This window comes from Chiroxiphia lanceolata, chromosome 1 (genome assembly GCF_009829145.1).
Source record: "Chiroxiphia lanceolata isolate bChiLan1 chromosome 1, bChiLan1.pri, whole genome shotgun sequence".
Taxonomy (NCBI): Eukaryota; Metazoa; Chordata; class Aves; order Passeriformes; family Pipridae; genus Chiroxiphia; species Chiroxiphia lanceolata.
This window is the reverse complement of record NC_045637.1, coordinates 96,878,990-96,891,788: the sequence shown is the minus strand read 5'-3', so window position 1 is coordinate 96,891,788 and position 12,799 is coordinate 96,878,990. Positions and strand designations below refer to the sequence as shown.

At 43.1% G+C, this 12,799-nt stretch overlaps 1 protein-coding gene across 3 annotated transcripts in view; it reads right to left on the bottom strand.

The window, feature by feature from the left end:
• The window catches only part of KCNG2 (potassium voltage-gated channel modifier subfamily G member 2), a 57,171-nt gene extending 44,797 nt beyond the window's left edge, over positions 1-12,374 (bottom strand). Inside the window, exon 1 of one of the 3 annotated variants that reach the window (XM_032713321.1) lies at positions 12,296-12,374. The gene's annotated coding sequence lies outside the window, so the exon portion shown is untranslated. Of the gene's footprint in view, positions 1-9,433; positions 9,536-11,864; positions 11,954-12,295 lie in introns of those variants that run through there. The other 2 variants (XM_032713311.1, XM_032713331.1) reach the window with 2 other exon arrangements.
• Between the last annotated feature and the right edge of the window lie 425 nt (positions 12,375-12,799).

The following is a 12,799-nucleotide window of genomic DNA, read 5'->3' as shown; positions in this document are numbered from 1 at the left end:
AAAACAACAGCTTCACTAGGTGTCATTAGGGCTGAGCAGTACCTTCTATATGAAGACAGACTTTAAAGACATAAGGAGTCAGGACTGCCTAGTGCAACAATAGAGCTCTTATAGCTTAGTTCCTATCTTCTCTAGCCATGCATGTACATAACCATTAACTTCCCAGTCCTTCCTGGGTGCAATAAACCCACTGACCTAAAAAAACTTTGAAATGAAGCTCCAGCCAAAACCTCCCTCTTGCAGCCTCACCTAAGCCTTCTTCTTGCTGTGTCCTGCATGCCAGCTCACAGAAGGCATTCCCAACATCACCTCCCTGGCTGAGGGACTTTGGTACCACTTTTTGCACATCTTGCCTCTGCAAAGCTTCAAGGGACTTGACTCTCTCTCACATCCATGCCTGCCAATCCACTAAAAAAAAATAACAAAAAAGAAAGGATGCAAATCAGGAGTCAGGTCTCATACTTCCCTCTCTTCCCCCGAGAAGCAGAGCAGCTGTCACCCTGGGGAAAGGCAGGCACTGGCAGCAGCTAGAACTGTATCAGAGTCACTAAGTTCAGCTGCAAGGAAGAAAGCACCCATCTAACACATAAACACACATCATAAATGGGCTTTGTCTTATTTTCTGTTAAAAATGTTTAGTTTCCTTTAGGACTATGGATTTAACAACCTCTACTGCTACTGTGTTTCAGAGACACTTGGTGGCATCTCAGAATGCACAGTAAAAAATATGGATGGGAAATAAAAACTGATAAATGAGACTCCTTTTACATAGTTATGAAATCCTAACCATAAGTGTACTAATATACTTATTGCTGTGCTGTTGAGAACCCACTGGTGTAGAAGAAATGTAACATGGGCGAATAAGCAACATACAAATGTTTTAAAATCCATCCTTGGATCCTTAGAAACCAACACGTTGTTTTGTGGCACTCCAACACTTACCAGTTGGCTTGGCTGAAATCAGGGAAGAGGCAGAGGGACACTCTTTTCCTTATCACAGTCATTCATTGTCTTTCATCCTCACTCTCACTGTATGAGACACAAGCTACATACCACTCCCAATGCAGGCACAGTATTGTGCTCCCTCTCATCTTTGTCTTTCATCCAGGGGGCTTAGGAGTTCATTCAGAAACCTGAGGTAAGGCATTGTTGATCATAGCTTGTAAGGATCCACACCTTTTTTCAGAGACAGTCCAACAAATATGTAGCTGGTGCCCGTGAAACCACTTAAGGAGACAGCTGTTATCCCTGTGAACAGGTAAGTGAATGTACAAAATGAATGGAGCAAAACTCATGCTTGTGACTAGAGAGGACAGAAAATAATGCCAAGTGCATGGATAAACAGCCTGAACACCGTTGTTCTACTTTACCTAGTACAACTTGAAGTCGAAATACCAGTCTGTGGTAATTTTACACTAACTAATTTTAAGTGAAAGTGGATAATTCTACTTACATTATGACTATTTGAATACATTTAATGGCCAGCTGAAATTCCAACAACGACTCAGTCAGACCATGTCTTAGCTTTCATAAGTGGAAATAGGCTGAAAAAATCAGAATTTAATACAACACTCTTCACTGGAAAGTTCAAAGAACTTCATGATGCATATCCATGACATATCCTGCTCTTAGGAGTAGTTTGACCCTAAACCTCCACACTGCATTTTCATTTACATTCTGAAAACAAAGGGCCTGATTTCTTTTACACCTTTCTTATGCTATTTAATTTAACTGCAGCTGTGTGTCTCTTGCGTCATGATTTTGCACTGAAATCTCCAGTGATGCATAGAATAACTTAAAAATTGTAGAGTAGGAACTTTCTGTGGTACAAATACCTTTTCTTTTTAATAATGGTCCACTTTTGAGAATTCCAAGAGTGGTATAAACTGACATACTCAAGATTATCAAGAATTCATGGAGAAAGATAAGTAAGAAAATATTGCTCTCTGACAGGATTGCAAATTATTTCTGTGGATTTCTCAGAGATCTGAACCCTGTCTTCTCAACAGTTCTTCCTGTAATTGAGGTTGGTTGAGCTAAGGAAGGTAATACACAGCAATAACTAAGTTATTGAGAAAGAAAGCATTAGCAAAATTCCGTCAAGTAGGTCATTATGGGCCCCATATAGCTCTTGTGACAAAGTTCAATGCAAAGATTGCAGTGTGTGAAGCCAGGATCCTGGAGAGACCGCTGAAGTGATGGTGGTGAAGTTTACGTTAAAGAAGGATGAAATCTATCCTGTCTAAGCTGCTGCTAACACCATGAAGGCCAGGATGGTGGTAACTGGATTCTTTCCTTCTTCCAGGGAGATGCAATCCAAGTTTAAACACGTCTTAATCTGCACAGGTCACCAAGGGCACATGCTATCACTGCACCTACTGTTTATCCCACTCCTGGTGCTTGTCAGCCTTCTACAATAAACAGTACCCTTAGCTTATAGTTATAATTAGTTAATTTACCCATATCTCCAGGGATAAGCAAGAACAAATGGACACTGTCCTTTTTTGCAAGGATACTCAGACATGAATAATCAGAATAAAGGATGCCAAGGAAGCAAACACAGGGGGGAAAGGAAACATATCACCAACCCTCTTTGATCTTTCAAATGTGCTTGAAAAATCTTCTCAAACAAGGAGGCAAGAAGAGCCCAGGGAAATGCTGACTCCAGAGGCTTCAGAAAAGAATCGGCCTGCTGTCATTATACATGACAAATCCTCATCTGACTTTGGTTTTTCACACTCATACATGCATATAGCAATGTGCCCCCTTATAACACTTTTTTAGAAGAATCTCAATTAATCCAGTTCATTAAAAGATATCAAAGTACAAGTCTTAGATCATACACCAGTCTTCTCTCAACTAAACTAAAGGTAGATCCCTTCATTTGAGGAATAAATCAATTCTAGACAATCTTAAAAAATAAAAAAGGAAAAAAATTCCAGTATTTAGAATTGGAGTAGGTTGTTTAACAAGGGGCCATGTTTGATATGAAACAAAAAAGTATGCACATACACATATACAGCATTGGAACAGGTATTATTTGTCAGTTTACCACAGACACTGTCAGAGCTTACAGAGAAAGACAACGGTTATGAAAAGTGATTCACCGCACTTATTAACATGACAAAGCATAAGAACTCTGAACTAGTAATTAGAGCATATGAGATTTGATAAATAAAAGGTTTTTAAATGTTCTATAAGGACCTATTGTCAAAACCCTGTACTTAAATGAGCCCATCACCTTCAGGATACCGATGTATGCAGTAGGTTTGTTTCTGTGAATAAGAATTACTGATGAAGGCTCCCTTCCAACTCATACTGTTCTATGATTTTATGCCACTGGGACAGTGCAGAGAAGCAGCCAGTCTTTGATTGCAACTGCTCAGTTAAGATTTTCACCTACAGAAAACATAGTTTTGCTGTGCCAAGTCCAAGTAAGTGCATGCTTTGAAGGTATTTATGCCGATTCCCTTCCTGCAGGACAAAAACAGATCTTGCTAAAATGACTTCCAGGTGAAGCGTGCCTCCCTGATCATGCATGTCTAGAAACAGACAAAGTCAGGTAGTCCTGAGACTGTTCTTGCTTGACCCAAGTGAGGAACCACCAACTCGGAACTCAAAGTGGAGGGAAAAAAGCTAAGTGAGGATCACCTACTTTAATTGAAAAGTAATTAGGCAAGAGCACTAGGAGACTGTGGTAGAAATTAAGCTATATAACAAATTGTTGCCATGATTGTTGATGATCCTTGTGGGTTCCTTCCAGCTCAGGAGATTCTATGATTCTGTGATTCTAAGGGTAAAGTCTGGCAGGATTAGACACTGAGTGTAAGCCCCTTCCTCAATTTTTTTTATTTTAAAATTAGAAAAGAAATAAAATCAAGAGTTTTACTCTTGCTTAGCCCAAGGGCAATATATTATTAATCCTTAACTCTGAGAGCTTTAACTCTAGACCACTGTACAAGTACAAAGAAATACAAGTAAAAACATCTAGGACAAGGTGCGCTCTCATTTACACAAAGGTAGGTCTGGACAGGCTCCTCTAATTTACTGCAGCATAGCCAAGAAGAACAGAAGAACATTTCCCTGTCATGCAGCCAGAAATTGCTCCCATTGAAGAGCCCTTAACAGGGCTCTGCAGGCCTGCAGAACAAATTCAAGTTCTTCCATAGCCAGAGGAAGCCTTCACGGCGTGAAGCCTCATAAAACCACCAGGAGAGGCTGAAAGCAAAATAAGGCTTTTAGAGAAACACTAAATTTAATACTAAACCGAGAAATATTTTAGTGACATTTACATTGAAGAATATACATACAAAAGGGGATATCCATTTGCAATCTACAATCACCAAATGCTGGGACTCTCAAAAGTGTGGAGAATATGCTGCTTCTACTCCTGGTGGATAAAGAAAAGGTTGTGCATGCTGTGCATTTCAAAGCCTCACAGGACTCAACCTTTTGTTTCTAAATCAGTAGGTATAAAATACCTGCTTCAAGACTATTTAAACTTGTCATGAAAACACTTTTCAAAATTTCTCTTTTTTCTCTCTTGCATATGTAACCCTGATCAGCTTCCTTATTCCATATATATTTGCAAAGGTTTTTGCAGGTTTTAGAGTCATACTCAGAAAAGTCCTTCCTGAAACCTTTGATGACTTTGCAGACATGTAATAACATTAAAAACTACAGCTCAAAGTCAAATGTGAATAAATGACCTTGAAAAACATGACAGACGAGAACACAGTAACAAAATTATTCTAGGTACAGAACTTGTAGCAAATCAGCTTTATCTGAACTAGAACTGGTGCAATTAGAGTTGTTCCTGCCTTCCTGTAGGTTGAAAAAGAAGCATTTGGATGATACTCTCAAGCACGTGGTGTGAGTCTTGGGGATGGTCCTGTGCAGGGTTGTCTAAGGGTTGGACTTGATGATCCTTGTGGGTCCCTTCCAACTAAGCATATTCTGTGATTCTGTGGTTCTTTAACAGTGGAGACATCCCTAAGGCACTGATATGACTTTCCTTTAAACAGTGAACATAATTTCAGTGAATGCAAGCTGGGAAAGAGACATAAAACTTGGCTGGAAACTAAGAGATTGAATATATTAATTTGAGTACTGCCACAGGAACTGTTTCCCTAATTAAACATAACAGGGTCAAGATTTTACTGTATGCTTCTGTATATTGAAAGCCATTCTATAAATAATACCATTCAAAGTAAGCATACTCATACACATCAATAAAAAGCACAGACAAGCCTCTTGTGACTTCGCTCATTGCTTAGGCCAGACAGGTAAGGTCAGTCTTTATTTTGAGAGTGGAGGTAGGTTCAGAACAATGTCAACATACATTATTGTAATCATCATGCATTATTGTACATCAACATGCATTATTGTAATCAATTTTAACAGCTTAACTGAACGACAAAGTCTTGCAGACTGAAAAGATGGCAAAAGGTCCAGTAATGATAGCAAAATGGTACTAGCCTGTCCACAGAGACACATAGCAAGTCTGCCATCAAAGTATAACTGCAAAATTCACAAGAGTCAGTCTTGATGGTCTACCATAATCTTCATTAACTAGAAGCACTTTATAGTGATCTCCAAAAGCAATAATTTCTGATGTCAGAAATAGAAACTAAATTTTCTGAGATATGCTCCATGTCCGAGGAAATATTTGCTTTTTCAAGTCTTTCCTCCCTGACTTCTTAACATTATCACAGGCAGTTTGTGAGGGAAGAAATTCATTTGCGAGAACCAAGTAAAAATTTCATCCTGGCAGGTCAGGATAAAGTATAATTCCAACCCATACAAACTCTTGGAATAATAGCCTTGGAATAATATTTGAAAAGCTCTAAAGAAGCTTGCATTTCACTCAGAGTTTTGTTGAATGAATTTATACTGTGATTGCAGGGTCTCCATAGAGGCTCTGTCTTCCTGGCTTTACCAGATGAAAAAATTGCACTGATAATCTGAAAGAAAACAACTGTTTCTTCCGCTGTCCATCACAATCTGTTCAGCATGGAGTACCTAGGATTCTTACACTTCACTCTGAGAAGTTCAAAAACTCCTCATCTTCCCTCAAGCTCAGTCTATCCTTTATCTGACTGGTTTGACTGTTCAATGATTTACAGTGTTGACATTGCACTTTCTCTAGAAGTTGTTTCCATCTCATTTCTAAAGCAGGATGTTCCTATTTTGAAAAATATATTAAAAATACTCCAATAACAAAGAACAACCCAGAGTTTTTTCCTATACACTGAAAAAAATCTGTCCATCATCATGATAACCACCTTCAGACAGTGGGACAGGTTCCTCTCTGACGTTGCTTTACATCACTCATGCAAACAACATGACCTCGACTCATTAGTGCAAATCACATATCATTTCCTTCATTAAACTGTATCACTTGTGTGGTTAAACCATCACATTCCCACTGTTGTTGATTCTGAATATGGTGTTCTTATACTATTGCTCATGCAATTCAGTGTTGCTTCAGCTGTAAACACATATGCAGTTTATCTGTGAATGAACTCCTTCTGCCTTAGGCCAGTAACAGCCCAGTAATGCCAAACAAGTCTCAGAAACGTGCTAGACTTGAAGTTAGGCCTAATTTTTAAGGGTAAAAGGCTTGGCACAAGAAAATTATTCTCACAGCTGTGCCAAACTCCTAGGGGATTGTTTATCCTAAATCTGACTGGTTTACTTCTCCACCTTTTTCCTTAATCTGACCAGTTTCTCCTTAAACTTCTTAAGATCACAGATGTCTTGTAATTCAGGCAGTGGGGCAAATATGCATAAAATGATGACGTGAGGAATCTGCTTCACAGCTAACACACTATGTCTGCTTTACAGTACATCTGAGAAACCTCATTTTTAGTCCATCCCAATAATGCGTCTGACTAAAAACACTTTTAAAAAAAATTACAGGGTGGCAAGAGATATATACATGTTCAGCAACTAAACATGCTTATAAATCCTCTCTAGAGGCCCATGATTGAACCCCAAGTGTACCAAGCAAAGCCAGCATAGTGGTGGAGTTGGTAGTGTTAACAGTTAGACTTCATGATTTTAAGGGTCTTTTCCAACTTAAATGATTTTATGATTCTATTATGTGTAAGGATCCTTTTTCTCCCTGAGGAACAGTGGAGTTCAGACAGCAAAGGGTATCACCAGTACGGTCCCAGCTATTCCCATGGAGTTCCCATTCACTGAAGGGTGAGCAGTGGACATCCTGGCACAACTCCGCACACAGACAAAGATGGATCTCACCCATTATTCCCTGACCAGTCAATTTATTCTGCTCATAGAACCATTTAGAGAAGGCTGAGATAAACGGTTCTAAGTCAATTGCCAAAAACCCCTACATCATTAGTGTTTACAAAGTGCTTCTCCTGGGTACCATCTCAACCTAAATACTATTTGTTTCTTCAAGAAACACAAAGCTCTGAAAAAGAAAGTGAGAATAATCTCCATAAATACCACCACGTGTAATTCTTCTTCACCTTTTGAAACAACACTGAAAGGATACATTTTTAATGCTTTATTTTTATTTTATCTCTATTGCTTTAATATTCCTAGAATCTTGGGTACAAATTTCTCCCTTTAAATGCTCATGTTTTTTCCCATTTGTCAAATATTGATTTACTTCCTGCAACCTGTGCAGAGTTCTAATTTAACACACTTCAGTTTTGATCCCTTGTTTTCAACGAACTTCACAAATTCTACTGAGAAGTCAGAAAGACACTGGTTAACCAAGTAGCACAGAGCATGGAGAACCATTATTTGTGCAGATATCCTGTAAACAAAGTGATTTTACATTTATTTTGACCAATAGCTGGCATCACAGGTAACAGTCTTAATTATCCTTATTTTTAAAGTAGTTATTTAGAATACTGAAAGACAACAAAAAAGAAATCATTTGGGACCTTTTCTACTCGGGGATAGGAACTTAGAACGGCTTGATTCAATTACAGTAATTGAAACTCCTCCTTTATTTTTCTGTCATTTGGAAAAAAATACTACAAATCTCTGACTTGCTTTAAAGCTTTAGATTTTATCCCCAAATGGTTGTGAAACAGCAAATTTTTTCGTATAACTTGAATGATTATCAGAGATGCCAGTTCATGTTAAGAAGCTGGGAGGCTGTATACTCCTCATCATTGTTCCAGGGTGAAAAAACATCAGGATTTTGAATATTTAATAAGAAAAATTCTCCAGAAACTGCTCTTCAGTGGAATGCATGCACCCAAGGATAGTGAAAGCACTGAAAGTTTGAAGATGTAAAGCACTCATCTTAAAGCACATCAACATTTAGTAAACCATGATGATTTTTGAGTTGGCAAGGGCAAAAGGACAACATCAAGAAAGCAGAGTGACTCTGGCCCCTCTCTCATCCTAAATAACATAGGGAGTGTCTGCCCATTCTCCTGGGAAGTCAGGGAAAAGCCACTTGTCCTTCATCAGCCAATATGACCAGCACTACAACCTTTACAAATGTTATTTTTTCCATTCTGCTCACCGTTTAACCACGCTGCACAGAATCTTAATCTGCTTTGGCATCTTAGCCCATTGCAAAAGAAAAAAAAGTGAGGAGCAAGGAAAAGGTCTTCCACAGGCACGTCACTGCACAAGAGGAACAGAAGCAACAGAGTCTGACTTTCCATAGGGCTAAACTGCCTCTTGAAATTGGACGTAGCTGCGTGGTGCAGAAGCATATACCAGGAAAGCAGTACCAAGTAACTCACCAGGTTTAATTAATAGGTATTTAAAAATGCTTGATTCAAACAAAGCAGTAAGGTGGATCGATTATAAAGAGTGTCATAGCCAATTTGATGAAGATATTAATCTGAATAGGGAAATACGCAATAACAGATAATGCAAAACTAATGTCTTAACTGAGCAACTAAATTACTCAATGCAATTCAAGGCCCACTGAGTATTTAAAGAGGTACCTCACCAGAGTTGACAGGGCTTCTTCATTTTTTTAGTAGAGCTGCAAAACATTTGAAAAGGAACAATCTCAATCCTTATCATCTACATGCATCTGAAAGTTTTTTGAACCCCCTGCTGAGACCCATATCTGCTGAGACCCATCTGTATCACAAATTTAACACTCTGGTCCTTGACTGCCTTTGTCATTTTTAAAATAAGAGAAAGGTTCCTCAATAACTTAGACCTTTAGAAAACTAGGTAGCCAGTTAGCTGTTCCTTCTCTTAATACCATTCAAATCAAACATTTATTTGTATCATCCATTCGGTCTTAAAATGCTGCCTCTTTTTCCACCTTGCAAACAATCTGAGGACCCAGGGATCACATCCAGCTCAGTTTTTCCCCCCCGATTGCTCAAAACAAGAAATCAAATAGCTGTGTACATGCAAGTTCACATGCTAAAAGCTATGTTGAGCTTTTAGAAGACAGTACTCTGAAATAATTCCCCACCTCAGTACTCATCCTGTACCAAGAGTACCAGTGTGTGATATTAGCACAGTTTAGCTATAGCATCGTCAGTTCCTGTTGGCTTTTCTGGCTCTAGCCTCTCCAATTAGACAAGTCTTCTGCTAGAGAAGCCCAAGGGTTTCCACAGTGTCTAAAAATCCATCCAACGCTGTCTTGATTACTGATCCTGTCTGATTGCAGACAGTTATGGGTTCAGTGCAAGACACAATCTAATTACTTTGGAGCAATTTCTTAGACTGTCCTGAAATCAGCATCAGGCATTCAAAAGGATTTCTCCCAGAATCAAACACAATGACAAAGGAAAGGGAAATATGAGAAGCATTCGAAGGTGATCACAATCCTGTCTAAGTATCCTGTTCAGCAAAGAAATGAAATTCTAATGAAACTCTTCCCTCTTCTGTTTTATCAACACAGAGCTGCTAAAGGGAAAATAAAGAAATGAACTCATACATTTTAGGGCTTCAAAAACCAAAGCCAGGTAAACAAAGCAGGGCTATATTAATGGAGACACTGACAACAGATATAGGCACCACGAGAGTTAGGGCTGTATCACATTTAAAAGCTGAGCTGAAACTTTTCCTCATCTGCTGTTCTGAAGCCATTCTGTAATTAAGCCCAAAGAGATGACAGACATTTATTGACAGTTAATGCAGTGCTCCTGCGATGTATTATTAGGCACAAGCCCAGAGGCACAAGGCCAAGTGCTGTTAATCTTGTAGTGAGTGCCGTAGTGTCTCAGATATGAACTGCCTGAAAATATCTGGTGATACTGCTAATGTTTTTTAAAAGGCAGAAGTCTTGAGTTTTCACAGAAACTGATACACTGATTAACCCACCAAAATAAAAGTGTAGTGGAAAAAGCCCTACAACAATTCACCCAGTTTTTAACCCCATTTCCCCACATAAGGAGAGATGTAAAAAAACCCCCCGAAACTACCCTCCTTTGCCTTACCTCATGCTTTACTTCGGCAGTGTCAAATCAGATCTTTCTTGCTTGGCTAAAAACCTTTCCAAAACAAGTGGAAACATCTATCAGCTTTTACCCAGGAGAAAGGAATTGCTGAATATTCAATCATAGGTTTCCTTCCAAATGCTCTGCTTGTTTGTTTTAGGGAAGTCTTAAGAAGAGCAAATAGAAGAGGTTTGAAATCCTCTGAGCAAAGCTGACTTCTCTCTCTGAAGGTCACCCTCAAGTCATTTCAGAACCGTGGAAATAGCCAGGAGGGGATAAGCAGACTCAAAAGACACCTTTTCTTCTGAAGTAACCTTGGTGACTCAGGCTGAACTAAAAACATGCCCTCAGGTGGAAGTTTGGCACTTTTCATGGACCCAGCCAATATTCCCCTGGGCATAAAGATGCGGTAATAAGTTTTTCTTGCAAAAGTAACTCCAGCACAAGGACTTCAAAGAAAGGAGATGTCTCTCCCGAAAGACTCCATTAGAAGTGATCAGGGTCGCCAAAGGTCTAACAGACAAATATCTTCTTCCTTGGGACAAACCTCAAGCCCTGTTTTCAGGACCAGTGCCGAAGCTGGAATACTAAAACCATACAGTGTAGATCTGAATCAAGACAGTCCCTTCACATTCCTTCACAATTTATGGTCTGATCACACTAATAATATGCACTCAAATTGATAGTAATGCATTTAGCAAACACTTAACTATGACTGCTATGCTTATTCAGAGCAAATTTTGCTTAGTATTTGAACTGAAATTCATAATCATGCTAGCTAAACATATTTTTAGCAGATGTTGCCACCTGACCTGAGACTTAATTTTGTGTAAACCTTGAAAAAGACTCGGCAAGCCAGTGGGAGCTCTGCCTGAGCAAAAACTACAGGATTTGGGGCTCCCGTGCAGTTCCATGCCCGGGCACACCACCGTCACTCCAGTGACAGCTCCGCACACCTTGCTTCTGTAACTAAACGGAATCGACACCCCAAAACCCGAAGAAAGCAAGCGCACAAAGAAACGCTCCCGGGCAGCCCGGGCAGGGGCAGAGGCCGCGCCCCCGCTACAGCTCCCGGCGACCCCCGCCCCCAGCGCAGCCCCGTTACCTTCGCCGCCGCCCACGGGGTGCAGTGCCCGGGCAGGGCCGGCCGGCGCTCGGCACCGCTCGCAGCCCAGGGCTGACACCAGCGCTGATTCCAGGGCTGACACCCGGGACCGACACCCGGGCTGACTCCAGCTCCCCCGGGACCGGGGCAGGCGGGGGTCCGGCGGGAGGGAAGGGGCGGGGCGGCCGCGCTTCGTCTCGGCTGTGGCAGCGCCCTCGCCCCACGCACGACCTGGAGCACGGAGCGGAGACCCGGCAACTTGGCGGGCGGTGCCGCCGGCCAGCGGCGAAGTTGCCGCCACCCAGCACCAGTCCCTCGCCCACCGGGTGGCCTCGCCCGCCCGCAGCCCCTCTCACCTCAGGCACTGCCTCCTCCCCGCCGGGACCGGGGACGCTGCCGGCTGCTCCCCGCTCCATCCCCGCTCCCGGCTCCCCAGGGCGCTCTGTCTCGGCGCGGCCCCGCTCTCCGCCGCCGCAGCCCCAGCGCCGGCCGCGGAGCGCCGCCTGCCGCCGGGGGCACGGCCCCCTCCCTCCCGCGCCCCGCCAGCCCCGGGCCGGGGGAGCGCCGGGGGCAGCCTGGCCTCGGCCCGCCCCGCGGGGCACCGCCCTCGCCGGGCAGCGGCGTTAATATTGTCACTGATGTACTTCACCAGCACCCCTTCCCTCCCCTCCTCGGGGCAACGCGGACCCCGCCGCCCGGGCAGCGGGCGCGAGTTGCCCCAAAACTCAGGGCGAGCCCGAACGCGACGCGCTTTCAGGAGGCGAACGCGCTCTCCCGGGCGCCGGACCTGTGCTGGCCGTGCCGCGGGCCCCGTGTGAGTGTCCCCGCTCCCAGCCCGCGGGTGGGCTCTGTGCCCCCGGCAGGTGAGTGCTGCCAGCGAGCCCGCGGTGCGTGCGAGGCGCTTCCCGAGGTGGGGAGAGCCGATTCCCCGAGTTTCTGTCCAATTCCGGCGCAGCCGCTGCCCGTCGGGGAGGCGGGGGCGGGAGCGGTGCCGGCAGCCCGCGCCGCGCAGGGTTGGTGCCCAGGGAAGAGTAGGATTTGGCACCGACCCTGTCCCGAGTGCCGATGGAGTCCGCGTGTGCCGGAGCCTGCCGGGACCCCTCGGTGGGCAAAGTGGGGAGCGACGTTCACAGACGTTTGGGCACAGACATTTCCCTGCTTCACATGTTCGACCTGCGGGCAGGCGCCTGCGGAAATGTTAAGCCTTTGGATGCTGGTGTGTGTGCGGGTTCTGCCCGCCTGTACTCCGCTTGTACACCGCCGCAGGATGCCGCTCCACCAGGCAAACAGA